The 14765-nt window shown below is 44.4% G+C and overlaps 1 long non-coding RNA gene across 1 annotated transcript; it reads left to right on the forward strand.

Annotated features, from left to right (window-relative positions):
* The first annotated feature begins 8330 nt into the window (after window positions 1-8330).
* On the forward strand, window positions 8331-14267 carry LOC123520055. The gene is made up of 2 exons (XR_006679155.1): window positions 8331-8776; window positions 13027-14267. It is a non-coding gene; the product is annotated as an uncharacterized LOC123520055 (long non-coding RNA).
* Window positions 14268-14765: the final 498 nt, after the last annotated feature.

Below are 14765 nucleotides of genomic sequence, written 5' to 3' on the forward strand. Positions count from 1 at the left end.
CATCGTTCTGTATCTTCTTGTCATCTATCTTTCTTTCTCTCCGTAATTATGTTTTGTCTATCTGTTTATTTGTCTCTTATTATCTCTATCTCTTTTATTTCCTGTTCTGTCTGTCCATCTCGGTTTATTCTCTCTCTCTGTTGTTCTGCATTTGTTTCTGTCTTTCTGCCAGCCCCTCCACCACCACCACCACCACCACCACCACCACCACCACCTTCTCTCTCGCAACATCAAGAAAAAAAAATTCTGGAACATTTCAAGTAGACAAGAGGTCTTCCTCCCATTGACGCAACACCCCCTCGTATCATTTCACTCAACACTGCTCCACTCCTCTCCCTACGCCTCGCTCCGCCTCCGCAACACAACACAACACAACGCAACGCGATGCAACACACCTGATTATCATTCATTAATAATTCAGGTCCTACTGTCTGTTAACTTTCACCATTAAAAAAATTCTCTATGCTGTCTATGCTACAAGTGCTGTTGTTACTACTACTATTTCTACTACTACTACTACTACTACTACTACTACTACTACTACTACTACTGTTCCTACTACTACTACTACTACTACTACTACTACTACTACTACTACTACTACTACTACTACTACTACTACTACTACTACTACTACTACTACTACTACTACTACTACTACTACTACTACTACTACCACTACTACCACTACTACCACTACCACCACCACTACCACCACCACCACCACCACCACTACCACTACATTACACACACACCACACACACACACACACACACACACACACACACACACACACACACACACACACACACACACACACACACACACACACAGTGTTGTCTTGAAAATAACGAAGTATGCGCTAAGTAGAGAGAGAGAGAGAGAGAGAGAGAGAGAGAGAGAGAGAGAGAGAGAGAGTAAAGGAGACACTGTAATATCTAAAGCTTAATCGTAACATAATGCATTGCGTGGTGACGAGAAGAAAAAAAAAGAGGTTTGAAATTGGATCAGGTTAAGTGGCGAGACCATTAAATATATCTTTTCTTGTTCTGTAAATCCGCTGTTAACTGAAGCAACCAATACGTAACTGAATGAGTGGTGGTGGTGGTAGTGGTGGAGGTGGTAGTAGTAGTAGTAGTAGTAGTAGTAGTAGTAGTAGTAGTAGTAGTAGTAGTAGTAGTAGTAGTAGTAGTAGTAGTAGTAGTAGTAGTAGTAATCAAGAGTAAGAATGAGAAAAATGATGATGTTGAAAAAAAGGAACAATATCAAAGACTCACTGCCTCCCCCCCCACTCTCTATCCCTTTATACGTCAACTGCTTTATTTCTCAACATGTATAGACCATTCCTGACCTTTTTGAAAAAACACACACACACACACACACACACACACACACACACACACACACACACACACACACACACACACACACACACACACACACACACACCAGCCTTTTGCTCTTGCCTGTACAGCAAGGTCTCAACTGCTCAACTTAATATTCTCTGATAACTGAACAAAGTCTCTCTCTCTCTCTCTCTCTCTCTCTCTCTCTCTCTCTCTCTCTCTCTCTCTCTCTCTCTCTTAAACGTTTCATCTTCCTGCCTTCACTCATATTTACAGGCTCTAGTCGAAGGTGTCACGGTTTTCAAGGGTGTTTTGGTGATTCCAGTGACAGTGACAATGCAACACTGATTCTGCAACGTTAAAGAGAGGGAAGAAAGGTGATAATCAGTTCTTCCTTCGGTTAAAGAGCTTTATTCTATTCCACTCCAGTCCTAAAAAAAATCGTGTCTTCTGCGCTTTCTTCAATCTCACTCGTCACAAACATATCTTTCACTGCGGTCTCTCTCTCTCTCTCTCTCTCTCTCTCTCTCTCTCTCTCTCTCTCTCTCTCTCTCTCTCTCTCTCTCCCCTGACCTATACATCCATCCTCAGCTATTGTTTTCCTCCCCATACACCTCATCTCTCTCTTGACATGCCCAGAACACCCACGAAAATCCAATTAACTATCTAAGTGGCCTTTGAAAATAGTTCTTGCAAGAGTCCCACAAAATGATAACACGAACCTTAGAATCAGTATGCACGAAGCGTATTCAATGTCCAGAACTCAATGGAAGCGAGGAAAAATTGGAAGAAAAGCGGATGTAAAGTTTTTAATTACGTATCTCCCTGACACAATTGCATCGTCGCGGGTCACGGCCTGTCGCTCAGTGGTGGTGGTGGTGGTGGTGGTGGTGGTGAGCGTCGCAGTCCACAGCACACTTGGCCAAGGGAGAGGCGAAGGGCAGCACTGAGTATCGGAAGTGAGCAGAAGGTTACGATGCGACATTCTGGTAAGGTTATGTGGCAAAGTGTTGACTTATTAGACGGGAAAAGTGTGTCACGGAGTAAGCTATTTTGAAAGGGGTAAAAAAGGGCGTATGAATGTGTTGCGGTAATGGTACATTTGCTAGAAGAAAGTTATTGAGATAGTTATTGTTGAGATAGATAATGGTTGATTCAATAGTAAAAGTAAGAAGAGAGGGGAAGCAAGTTAAGAGTGCATTAGAAGGAAGGAACCACGAATGTTTGGAACGCCTGCTTAGAACGAATAAATGCATATATAAGAACGTTATTGAGGAAATCATTGTTCATAAAGGGGAAAGATGTGTGTAAATTATGAAAACAAACTGTTCATGCCTATTTTAAACCTTATAAACTAACGAAGAAAATTACTTAAAAAGAATGAAGTGACAAGCTATTCAGAAGACTACTTTAAAATGAACAAGGAGGAGGAGGAATACAAAGGAATACAAAGGAAGAGCAACAGCCTTACTGACCCTTACTTGGCTGTCTGCAGACTACTCTTATCTAAACTAACGCAAAAGAAGGAGGAGGAGGAGGAGGAGGAGGAGGAGGAGGAGGAGGAGGAGGAGGAGGAGGAGGAGGACAAGGACCAGAACAAGAACAAGGAGAAGAAGGAGAACAACAACAACAACAACAACAACAACAACAACAACAACAACAACAAGACGAAAACCAAGAAGCAGAAGTAAAGCTACACTGAAAAGAAGCAAATGAAGAAAAAGGCAAGAGACAAGAATAATGGGTCAATCATCACTGTTGTATAAATAAGATGAAGAAAAAAGACGAAGTGTTTGGAAGATGGAAAAAAAAATAAATAGATAAAAACCACAGCAAGAAAAGTGAATGAAGGAATGCGTGAAACAAGTTGAGCCGGAAAACTTGAGAATCACTGCTCTAAGAAAAAAAAAAATAATAATAAAAATAACGATAAAATTAAGATCAGCAAGTAAAGCAAAGTGCAGAAAATAAAAGAAAATATTAAACAGGCAAAGGTCAAGAAGTGCAAAGAAACTAAAATAGAACATAAACATGAGGAAATATGAAGAAAAACGAAGATGACTTTAATATGAGATGAAGAAGCAAGAGCAGGAGAAGGAGGAGGAGGAGGAGGAGGAGGAGGAGGAGGAGGAGGAGGAGGAGGAGGAGGAGGAGGAGGAGGAGGAGGAGGAGGAGGAAGAGGAAGCAGATATAAGAAGCAGAAAAAGAAAAGGAACAACACTTGGAAAAAAAAATACTAAGATAAGACCAAATTATAATCGAACTGAAGAAGATGAAGGAAAAATAAAAGACTGCATAGACGAAAGACCACTAATACCCTGCCGAGCGAACGGAGTCAGAATAGTCAGGAATACAAAAGGGATACAAAAGACGAAACATTATAAAAAGTTTTACAGAGAAGACGAGTAAAGAAGCGACCTGAACGAAAGACAAAAAATGAGGAGACAAAAAGACAACAACAACAAATTAGTAACTGAAAGAAAAAAAAAACTTGTAAGATGAACTGAGAGGGAAGCAAAAACTGGTAAGTAGAGCAAGTAAAAAAATGGAAGATGAGAGAGAAGAAGCTGAAAAATGAGAGCGAGAGAGAAAGGGAGAAAGAGGGACACGGTAGAATGGGGATGAAAATGGAGAGGAGGAGGAGGAGGAGGAGGAGGAGGAGGAGGAGGAGGAGGAGTACAACGAGAACATAAGAGAAAGGATCACAAGTATCAATTCTCCTAAAGGTGTATGTCGGTGGGAGGGGAATCTGTCTCCCTCTCACTCTCCTCTCACCTCCCCCCCTCTCCAAAGTTTACATGTCGAGACTAGAAGCTTGGGGAGGGGTAAAAGGCTGCGTGTTTGGGAGGAGGGTGGAGAGAGAGAGAGGTGGCCAGGAATCAGTGCCACATATAAAACGAGTGTGTGTGCGTGTGTCCTTCGTTAGTGTGCCCGAGACCCTCGCCACCAACACCTGCACTACCACTAACTGGGCGCCATGAAGGTAATACTCGCTTCCCATCCGCCCGGTTCCCACTAGTGGATACTTGCAGTGTGTGGACACACACACACATATAGTGTAATGGTTAGCAAACTCGGCTCAACCGAAAGGGCCCAGGTTAGAGACCCTGGCGCGACGAGCAAATGAGCGAACCTCTCAGTCCCTGTTCACCTAGCAACAAGTAGGTAAGGCAAGGAACTCGAGTGGTTGTGGCCGCACTGTCTCAGACTCCGGTGTGTGGTGTGTGATGTGTGGTGTGTGGTGTGGTCTCCGTTCCAGCCGAAAATCGGTCAGTATGAGGTTTCAGCTCTTTCTGTTGGGGAACAGTTGGCAGGGTGACGAACAGGTGAATTGCACGCACACACATACGCACACGCACACACACACACACACACACACACACACACACACACACACACACACACACACACACACACACACACACACACACACTCAAGGAAAATCAGTTACGTTCGGAAAGGAAATATATATATATATATATATATATATATATATATATATATATATATATATATATATATATATATATATATATATATATATTCATTCAACAACCTTGTGGATATAACAACTACACCATCTCTCTCTCTCTCTCTCTCTCTCTCTCTCTCTCTCTCTCTCTCTCTCTCTCTCTCTCTCTCTCTCTCTCTCTCTCTCTCTCTCTCTCTCTCCTGTGGCAGAAGGTCGTGGATAGAATTAAATACATATTACACTCTATGGATGCGTTCAAGTGTGCTGACCTTTCATAGTCTCTACTCGGCAGCGAATCTACTTTAGGTAAAGCATATTGTCCCTTGTGTCCATGATGAGGGAATGGAAGCAAGCAGTGGCTAGAAAAGAAACAATGTCGTGTCGGAGGACGGCCCACCACACACCGCCGCGTTCTGGAGAACGCATAGCATTGTATGGTAAAGCTGGTTTGCTTCATGCCGGAAATCGCAACGAATAATGACTAACGTTAGTTTTGAATTTGTCAATTCACTTTTTTGACGTATGCTGGAAAAAATCTAGTTTCGTCTCTATCATTAACAACACTCAGCTTCGTTTAGCGACATTTAACGACATTTTGTGCTAAAGTTTGCAGAATTGTTTTCTAAAATACAGATGGCAAACATTAACGATTGCTAGCAGTTAGCGACAATGTCTGCAAAGATTAACAACTATTTGTCACTCTCTTACCATTCTTGGGGAATGTTTAGAACCTTTCGTCAACTCTACGTAAGACACCAGGCAACTTTCAGGTGAATCATGGAATTGAGCCAAAATGGCAAACCCTCCCTAGAGATCTTTCCTGACTACTGTGGAAGGCAGAACTAAGAAGACTTACTTGAAGATATTAGTGTATAGAAGGTGTAGAAGATGGATTCAGAGAAAATTAAAATAATTTTCTGTCGGGAAGAAGCCCAACGTGCTGCTGACCAAGAGGAAGAATTGTTATGTCTGGCTGTTGCTTTAACTATCATGCAGCAGAGGAGAAAAAAAAAAAAGGAGGAAAAAGAAAAGAAGAATAAATTGTAGACAGTTTGTGTCAGAGAGCGGTTGCTACGAAGCACAGAGTTTGGTCAATATGAGGTTTTGCAGTACTGTAGTTACATGATGGAAATGTCAAGGGCTTCGAGATGGGTTGTTAGTGTTCACTATTTGAGGAAGCAAAAAAAAAAAAAAAAAAAAAATTGTGACACGTGTTAACACCCTTTGTAGACATTTACACTGTTTTGCAACCATATGCATTTATTTATGAAAAACTTATTTTCAAAGAAATATTGAACATTTTAAAAATTTCTTTTCGAAAAGGACAACTATTTATAAACCTGAAAACAATTTGCAAACTATTCCCCCCATATTTACTAACCCTGACAAAATCACATGACACTATGAATGCTGATGAACGACGCAAATTTTTGGTTCTCGTCAGAGTTCATAAGAGATTGCAAAACAGTTCGCAAACAGTTTTATCTTTCCAATCGCCTCAAACACAGTCACTAACATTTTTCTGATGTTCGCCAATTGTCTTTCGCAAAAAAAGTTGGCGAATCCAAAAGTCACAACATTCGTCAGTATTCACAGTTCTATGAGGTATTAGCTTAAAGCAGTATGGGTCTGTACACAGCGCCTTTAGCGGGGCAACTCGATTTGATGTCGGCTGGCATGGAACTGTAGAGCAGGCAGCATGTGGCGCAGGCGTGGATGGTGCAGCATCCAATCATAAATTTTCCCATGGTATCCCGGTACCGCAGGGCAGGTGTTCAGGACACAGAATGACCTCAGTGTGTGTGTGTAACAGGTTCTTTTCCCCCCTGGCAGGTGGCAGCGCCCCTCGCACTCGTGGCGGCGCTGGCCCTCTCGCTCATCCTCACCCCAACAACAAACGCTCAAGGGGTTGGTGCGCCTCCAGCAGCACCTCCAGCAGCAGGACCTCCAGCAGCGCCCCCAGCAGGACCTCCAGCAGGACCTCCAGCAGCGCCTCCAGCAGCGCCCCCCGCAGCGCCCCCAGCAGTACCTCCAGCAGTGCCCCCAGCAGTACCTCCAGCAGTGCCCCCCGCAGTGCCCCCGGCAGTACCTCCAGCAGTGCCACCAGCAGTGCCCCCCGCAGTTCCCCCAGCAGTACCTCCAGCAGTACCTCCAGCAGTGCCTCCAGCTGTGCCCCCAGCAGTGCCCCCTGCAGTGCCCCCGGCAGTGCCTCCAGTAGTACCACCAGTGCCTCCAGTAGTACCACCAGTGCCTCCAGTGCCACCAATACCTCCAGTACCACCAGTACCTCCCGTAGTACCACCGGTGCCACCAGTCCCACCGGTACCTCCAGTACCACCAGTGCCACCAGTCCTTCCAGCGCCTCCACCAGCGCCTCCAGTTCCTCCTTACCAAGCTCAACCTCCACAGTACCCACCCCAACAACCCGCTCCACAGTACCCACCTCAACAACCCGCTCCACAGTACCCACCTCAACAACCCGCTCCACAGTACCCACCTCAACAACCCGCTCCACAATACCCACCCCAACAGCCCGCACCTCAGTACCCACCCCAACAGCCCGCTCCACAATACCCACCCCAACAGCCCCTACCTCTTCAATATCCACCTTACACCACACCACGCCCCTACACCACAACACCACCACCTTACTACACCACACAGCCACCCTACACCACACCACGCCCTTACACCACTACACCACCACCCTACTACACCACACAGCCACCATACACCACACGGCCATATTATACTACACAGCCACCTTACACCACTCAGCCACCTTACACCACACCACGCCCCTACACCACAACACCACCACCTTACTACACCACACAGCCACCCTACACCACACCACGCCCTTACACCACTACACCACCACCTTACTACACCACACAGCCACCATACACTACACAGCCATCTTACACCACACCACGCCCTCACTACACCACACAGCCATCTTACACTACAACACCACAACCCTACCACACCACACCCCTACCATACCACACAGTCACACTACACCACCACCACAACCCTACCACACCACACCACCACCCTACCATACCACACAGTCACACTACTACACCACCACGCCACCACCTTACCACACCACACCACCACCCTACCATACCACACAGTCACACTACACCACCACGCCACCACCTTACCACACTACACCACCACCCTACCATACCACTAAAGCACACCACTACACCACCACGCCACCACCTTACCACACCACACCACCACCCTACCATACCACTAAAGCACACCACTACACCACTACACCACCACCCTACCACACCACAAAGGCACACCACTACACCACTACACCACCACCATACTACCACCACACTACCACACCACTAAGGCACACCACTACACCACCACCCTACCACACCACAAAGGCACACCACTACACCACTACACCACCACCATACTACACCACGCCACAACACTACCACACCACTAAGGCACACCACTACACCACTACCACACCACAAACCACCACCACTACACCACCACCATACTACACCACGCCACAACACTACCACACCACTAAGGCACACCACTACACCACTACACCAGAACCCTACCACACCACTAAATCGTCCTACCACCCTCCAGTTCTTTCCTATGAATCTCCCAAGTCTTCATATTCTTCTCACCCCACCAAGGCGCCGACCTACCACTCCCACACACCCAAATCCTCATATACAAATTATAAAGCCCATACACCAGTCTACAAACCCCACAGAGTCCATCCCGCCCCTAAAGGCAGAAGTTACGGCAAACCCAGACCCAGGCCACGTCCCCGGTACTCTCAGAAGGCTGTTGTGAGGCCCCTGCCCGACAAACACTTGCCGAGTAACTTCCATACACTAGTGAGGGACTTGATTCAAAGCAGCTCCCACGGACAGAGGTCTAAGGCGCATCCAGCATCATCTCATTCTACGTGAGTGTTTGAATTAGCTTGTGTGTGTGCGTGTGTGGGTGGCTGGGTGTTTTGAGCTCCTTCAGTACCGGGACGCATTTCTTCTACCTTGAGTTTTGGGCATGATTAGACAGTTTATTTACATTAAGAAGGATCTATGGAGGTCAGAAGATTAATGACCAGAGTCTTTACTATTCTAATCCCAACATATGTTTTTGAAGCTGTGTAAAATCGCCAGATAGTAACCAGAGTGAATGTGAAAACGCGTTCTGGTACTGAAGAGATTAATGAGTCAGTGAGGGAGTGAATCTATAAGAAATGGTTAGCGACTACGTGTACTGTACTGTATATGGACTGAATGATTGAATTATGGAGGTGAAGAAAAGTCAGAGAATATAGGTCAGCGTGAGTGAAGGAAGATAAGGCTCTGGTATACGTGAATGAGGGAAGGAAAGGAAGGAGAAAGAGAAAAAGGAAGTCAGTCGGTCAAGTAGATAGTGAATTAGTTGAAGAAAGACTAGAGGAGCGAGTACGCCAGTGAGTCAGTGAACCAGTAAATGAGTGAAGGAAAACGTTAATGACTGACTGAATTAATGAGTCAATGCAAGCGTTAAAAAGTGAATTAGTGGTGAGAGAGAGAGAGAGAGAGAGAGAGAGAGAGAGAGAGAGAGAGAGAGAGAGAGAGAGAGAGAGAGAGAGAGAGAGAGAGAGAGATAATGTCAGTCAGTCAGTCAGGCAATCAGGCAGTCATTGGATTACTGTGTGATTGGATGACAGACAGATTGTTAGTAAAATGTCAGCGTGAGTTTGTACATTTTTGAGGTGGTATTCATGTCACCTTTCGCCCTCCTCGTGTCATCGCTTAATTGAGACACCCGCAGCACCTCACTCATGTCTTCTAGTCAATTGTTTAGACGCAATCTTGTAATCTGAACTTTTGGACAGAGAAAGAGAAAGGTTTATATTCTGCACATTCTTTAGCTAACTTGGTACACTGAATACGTTTTTGGGCTAAGAAAGGGAAATGTGTGTGTGTGTGTGTGTGTGTGTGTGTGTGTGTGTGTGTGTGTGTGTGTGTGTGTGTGTGTGTGTGTGTGTGTGTGTGTGTGTGTGTGTGTGTGTGTGTGTGTGTGTGTGTTTCACTATTTGATCTGCTGCAGTCTCTGACGAGACAGCCAGACGTTACCCTACGGAACGAGCTCAGAGCTCATTATTTCCGATCTTCGGATAGGCCTGAGACCAGGCACACACCACACACCGGGACAACAAGGTCACAACTCCTCGATTTACATCCCGTACCTACTGCTAGGTGAACAGGGGCTACACGTGAAAGGAGACACACCCAAATATCTCCACCCGGCCGGGAATCGAACCCCGGTCCTCTGGCTTGTGAAGCCAGCGCTCTAACCACTGAGCTACCGGTGTGTGTGTGTGTGTGTGTGTGTGTGTGTGTGTGTGTGTGTGTGTGTGTGTGTGTGTGTGTGTGTGTGTGTGTTTACTCATATTTCACGTTCAAAGTTCAAAAAGTTCAGAAGGTTCACACACTCACATTCTCTGCCATTAAGAAAGGTTATCTGGAATTACTTCACACTCACAATGATCTCTCTCTCTCTCTCTCTCTCTCTCTCTCTCTCTCTCTCTCTCTCTCTCTCTCTCTCTCTCTCTCTCTCTCTCTCTCTCTCTCTCTCTCTCTCTCTCTCTCTCTCTCTCTCTCTCTCTCTCACACACACATCCCCTTTCATTCTATTTTCTCTTTCTTCTATTCTCTCTCTCTCTCTCTCTCTCTCTCTCTCTCTCTCTCTCTCTCTCTCTCTCTCTCTCTCTCTCTCATCCCCTTTCATTCCATTTTCCCTCTTTCCTCTATTTCCTGTTTATCTCTCTCTCTCTCTCTCTCTCTCTCTCTCTCTCTCTCTCTCTCTCTCTCTCTCTCTCTCTCTCTCGTCTGTCATATTGTAATAATCACAGCTCTTCCTTCGTGTTTTCAGACAAAGGTGATTTTCACAATTCACAATCGATTCACTTTTGTTCTGTTAAATCGTGTAATAATTTGACTTGTGTTTTTCAGGTTGTCTTTTTTAGGATGAGCGTTGTGAGGGTGGTCTTCTCAGGAGGCTTAGTTCTGTGGGGGTAGGGGTTTAAATTTTTGGGGTTTTGAGCAGGGTTATAAGAAATTTGTGTACTGGTATTCGTAATAATGTTTTATCGCGGGTTTCAAAGTTCGGGTTCTACAGGATTGGGTGGTAAAAATGAGGTTCAAAATGAGGTTCTGATTTTTATGATGGATTTCAAAATGAGGTTGTATGATTGAGGATTCTAAAAGTGTGGAAGGTGAAAGTGAGGTTCTGTAGGATGGTGCTTAACCTCTTCAGTACTGGGACACATTTTTACCTTCAGATTTAAGTACGATTAGACCATTTTATTGACATTAAGAAGGGTCTACCGAGATCAGAAGGTTAATGGCCACAGTCTTCACAATTCTAATCCCTACATAAGTTTCTGAAGCTGTATAAAATCACCAAATAGTGACTGGAATGAATATGAAAATGCGGCATGGAACTGAAGGGGTTAAGTGTCTCTGAGAAGGTTCAGGGGTATATATCTTGAAATGTGGTTGCAAGATTGCGGCTCTTATGTCCTTAGGGCGTGGCTGGCTCGGTAGCGGACCATGTGCCATTCCTCGCTACAAAACACAAGTACAGGCAGCAAACATGACCACTTATACATTACTTCTTTTTTATGTTAAGGCTTTTAATGCTTTCTTCCAAATCCAGATCAGTTAGTGAAAGGCTGAGAAGTGGCGCGGCGACCTTTTAAGTTACTTTTTTTTTTTTCACCTCTTCTTGATACTGGCGGCGGGGAAGGTGGTGGTGGTGGTGGTGGTGGTGGAGATACTGGTTCAGATAGTAGAAAGGAAACAACAAACTCATAGGAAGCTGAGGAGATGAGTGCAATAATAATGATACTTTTTCCTAAGTTTTCTCTGCGACAGACGGATTAATGAGCCTGTTTCTCATCACTTCTTTCTTCGTGGACTTGATACTGGTTCAGATAGTAGAGCGCAAACAACAAACTCGGAGGAAAGTGAGGAGGAGATGGATGCAGTAATAATGATAATACTTGGTCTAAACTTTCTCTGGTGCAGATTGATTAATGAACCCATTTCTTATTATTGTTGCCATTTTTCCTTTATTCTTCCTGGACTTGACTCGATTGGAGCGCTTTTATCGTGCCAAGGATGCAAGGTGCTTGTAATGAGCGGGGTTTTGACTAGTGATCTGCCAGTATCACTTATGAGAAAGGTGTTCATATCAGTGAATCCACCAGTTTTACCGCTTGGATCGAGTCTTTAAGTCTTACGAAAGTGTTGGAATGAAAGTTTAAATTTATCGTAAAAAGATCAGAGATTATAACGTTTGGCATAACTTGAGAGATAAGAAAGCCAAGAAACGAGTCTTACGTCTCATGATGAAAGTGTTGAAATGAAAGGGAATAATGTTTGGCATCACCTGGAGGGATAAGAATAGATAACACATAGATAACTAATACTCCTTTCGACTCTTTACTGACTGGCATCTCATGTAGACTTTTTTTTTTGTCAGAATCCACCTTACATGAAAAAGAAATATATATAAAATGAGCAGATAATAGCCGGACAGCGTGCTGGAATGCAGACAGAAGCACGGAAGAAGATACGGTAAACTGGTATAGAATGGTTGAGAAGGAGTTAAGATCTTTTACTGCACTGAACCGGTATGAGTAAAAGCAGAAAGAAAGAGAAAGTTAAGTGACGCCTTTGTCACTTTGTGTTGCATTGGTGTGATTGGAGACGATGATGATTATGGCGACCTTGTTTTTTTTTCAGTGTTTTTGTTAATTTTCTTTGTACTTTTCCTTTTACTGAGCTGAGGAATGCGTATCCAATATTGCCACTAAAGACATTTATATTGTATCCTCTTCTCCCAGTGAATCAACTTTTTTTTTATTTATTCTTTTTATTTTTTATTTTTTTTTTTTTTTTTTTTTTTTTGGGGGGGGAGGGGGCTACTGCTACTGAAAGCTATGATTCCTGTACTTTCCCTCACATAGTTCCTCTCTTCCTTCCTGAAATTTTCCTTCATGTCAGCCTCAGATATTGTTTCATCACTCCTCTCTTAGCAAGTTTACACGTTTATCGAATAGCAAAGTTGCATTATGAAGGACTGGATAGGAGGGACAGATAGAAGATTGAAATGAAGTGCGTGAAACCTTCCTAGCTCCTCTTTTCCTTACAGGTACTACGCCAGCGCGCCAGGTTCCCGTCCTGCTAGAGTGGATGTGTTCAAAATAGTACCTGCGGTCGCTAAATCACACAAGTCTGGTTACACCACCCGCCACGTGTACAGCCACCCTAGGCACTAAGCGGCCCCTCTCTCCTCCCCCGCGTCTGAGGAACAGGACGGGTACGGGAGTGAGGCATCAGGGCATCAGGGAACCAAAGAGAGGAGTCATCTTTCTTCCCTCCAGGTGTTCTCTCCGTCACTACATTACTCCCGCAGTCCTCCTCGGTATCAACGTGGTGGTGATGATCCTCCCCTCTCTCCGCCGCTGCTGTGTTATGGCGCTACCGTTACGAACTGTTACCATTAACTTATTTATTCCGTGTTCCTTTCTTCTGGTAGTGGCATATCGGGGATGGTAGTGCGTGGTGGAGTGTTGCACGCAGGATGGGACTGATAACTATGTGGCCTTGCATTTAACCCTTTCATTGCTATTGACCAAGTCTTTCCTTAATCATAAACCGCCCTGAGACGTTTAATTGTTATGTTCGAGTCACCTCTTAACATTGTGCTGGCTAGAAAGCGGAAAATCTAGTCTCCAAATCCCTTGTCTCTGTCTTGTGGGTGATGGTAAGGATTTCGGTACCATGCTTCTGATGTGAAAGGGTTAAACTCTCATTTCTACACTGTAAACGAAAATGCGATGATTCAGAAGATACCTAAAGCTTGAAGTGCCATCGTACAGTCTCCGAGTTGCCTCCAACACTCCACGCCTTGCACGCAATGCTATCTCAACACTGTTCATCATGTAAACCATGAGATGAGCGGCATTTTAACACAATTCGGCCATGACTATCGCACAACTAACAACAATTTGCTTAAAATAAAATTCAGCATCGAAATCTCCCGAGTGAAATTCCATGCCCAGTCAATTCTGAAGTGCCATGTAAATAATAAATGTGTACGTAGCCTTTGAGACACATGACGACACAAAACAGCCTGATTGTGTCGCGTCCCTGTGGCTGCATACGCTTCATCACTCTCTATGAGAAGCAAGGACACGAGTCTTTTTTGTATATCAGTTAGAACATTTCTCACTTACCATTAGTATTCATAGTGTAGTGAAGACCTCTTGTAAATACCACACAAAAGAATGAAAGGAAGGAAAGTTGCAATGAGTGCAGGCGACGGTCGGACCATTGTGACGTGACCAATACTGTCTACCTCTGCTTTGTAAGAATAGCCGAACAAAAATCTGATGAACTTTTCTTGTTCAACCATCATAAACACACACTCGCTTGTCACCAAAGCAATATCAAGGAACAACGTTCACAACACGAACGTGCAACATTACAGGAACGAGAGTGAAAGTGAGGAAGCAAAGTCCTCAACGCAAGTGGACGTCTGACAATATTCCTCAAGATTGAAAAACTGTCTGAGCGAGGATGCCAAGTTAAAGCTGTGATCGGCGGCGAATGAATGTCTGAAGGATTTGAAGAATATTTGTAAGAGGAGTAAACACAGGACACAGAGGCTACGACTAGACACACACTTCTAGTCTGGCAGAAGGACACCGCTGCCACCTATCAGTGCCTTGTTTCCTCAGACAGGCAAGGCACAAACACAATACTTGCGGTCTTTCTTACAATTTTTTTTTCCCATCTTTTATTTCTCTTATTTCTGTTTTCGTTTTTATCTTTCTCAATTTTCTTGTGTTTTTATTATTATTCGTTGTGTCTTTGAGACAGTGACAT

The sequence above is a fragment of the Portunus trituberculatus genome, chromosome 46 (assembly GCF_017591435.1).
Source record: "Portunus trituberculatus isolate SZX2019 chromosome 46, ASM1759143v1, whole genome shotgun sequence".
NCBI lineage: Eukaryota > Metazoa > Arthropoda > Malacostraca > Decapoda > Portunidae > Portunus > Portunus trituberculatus.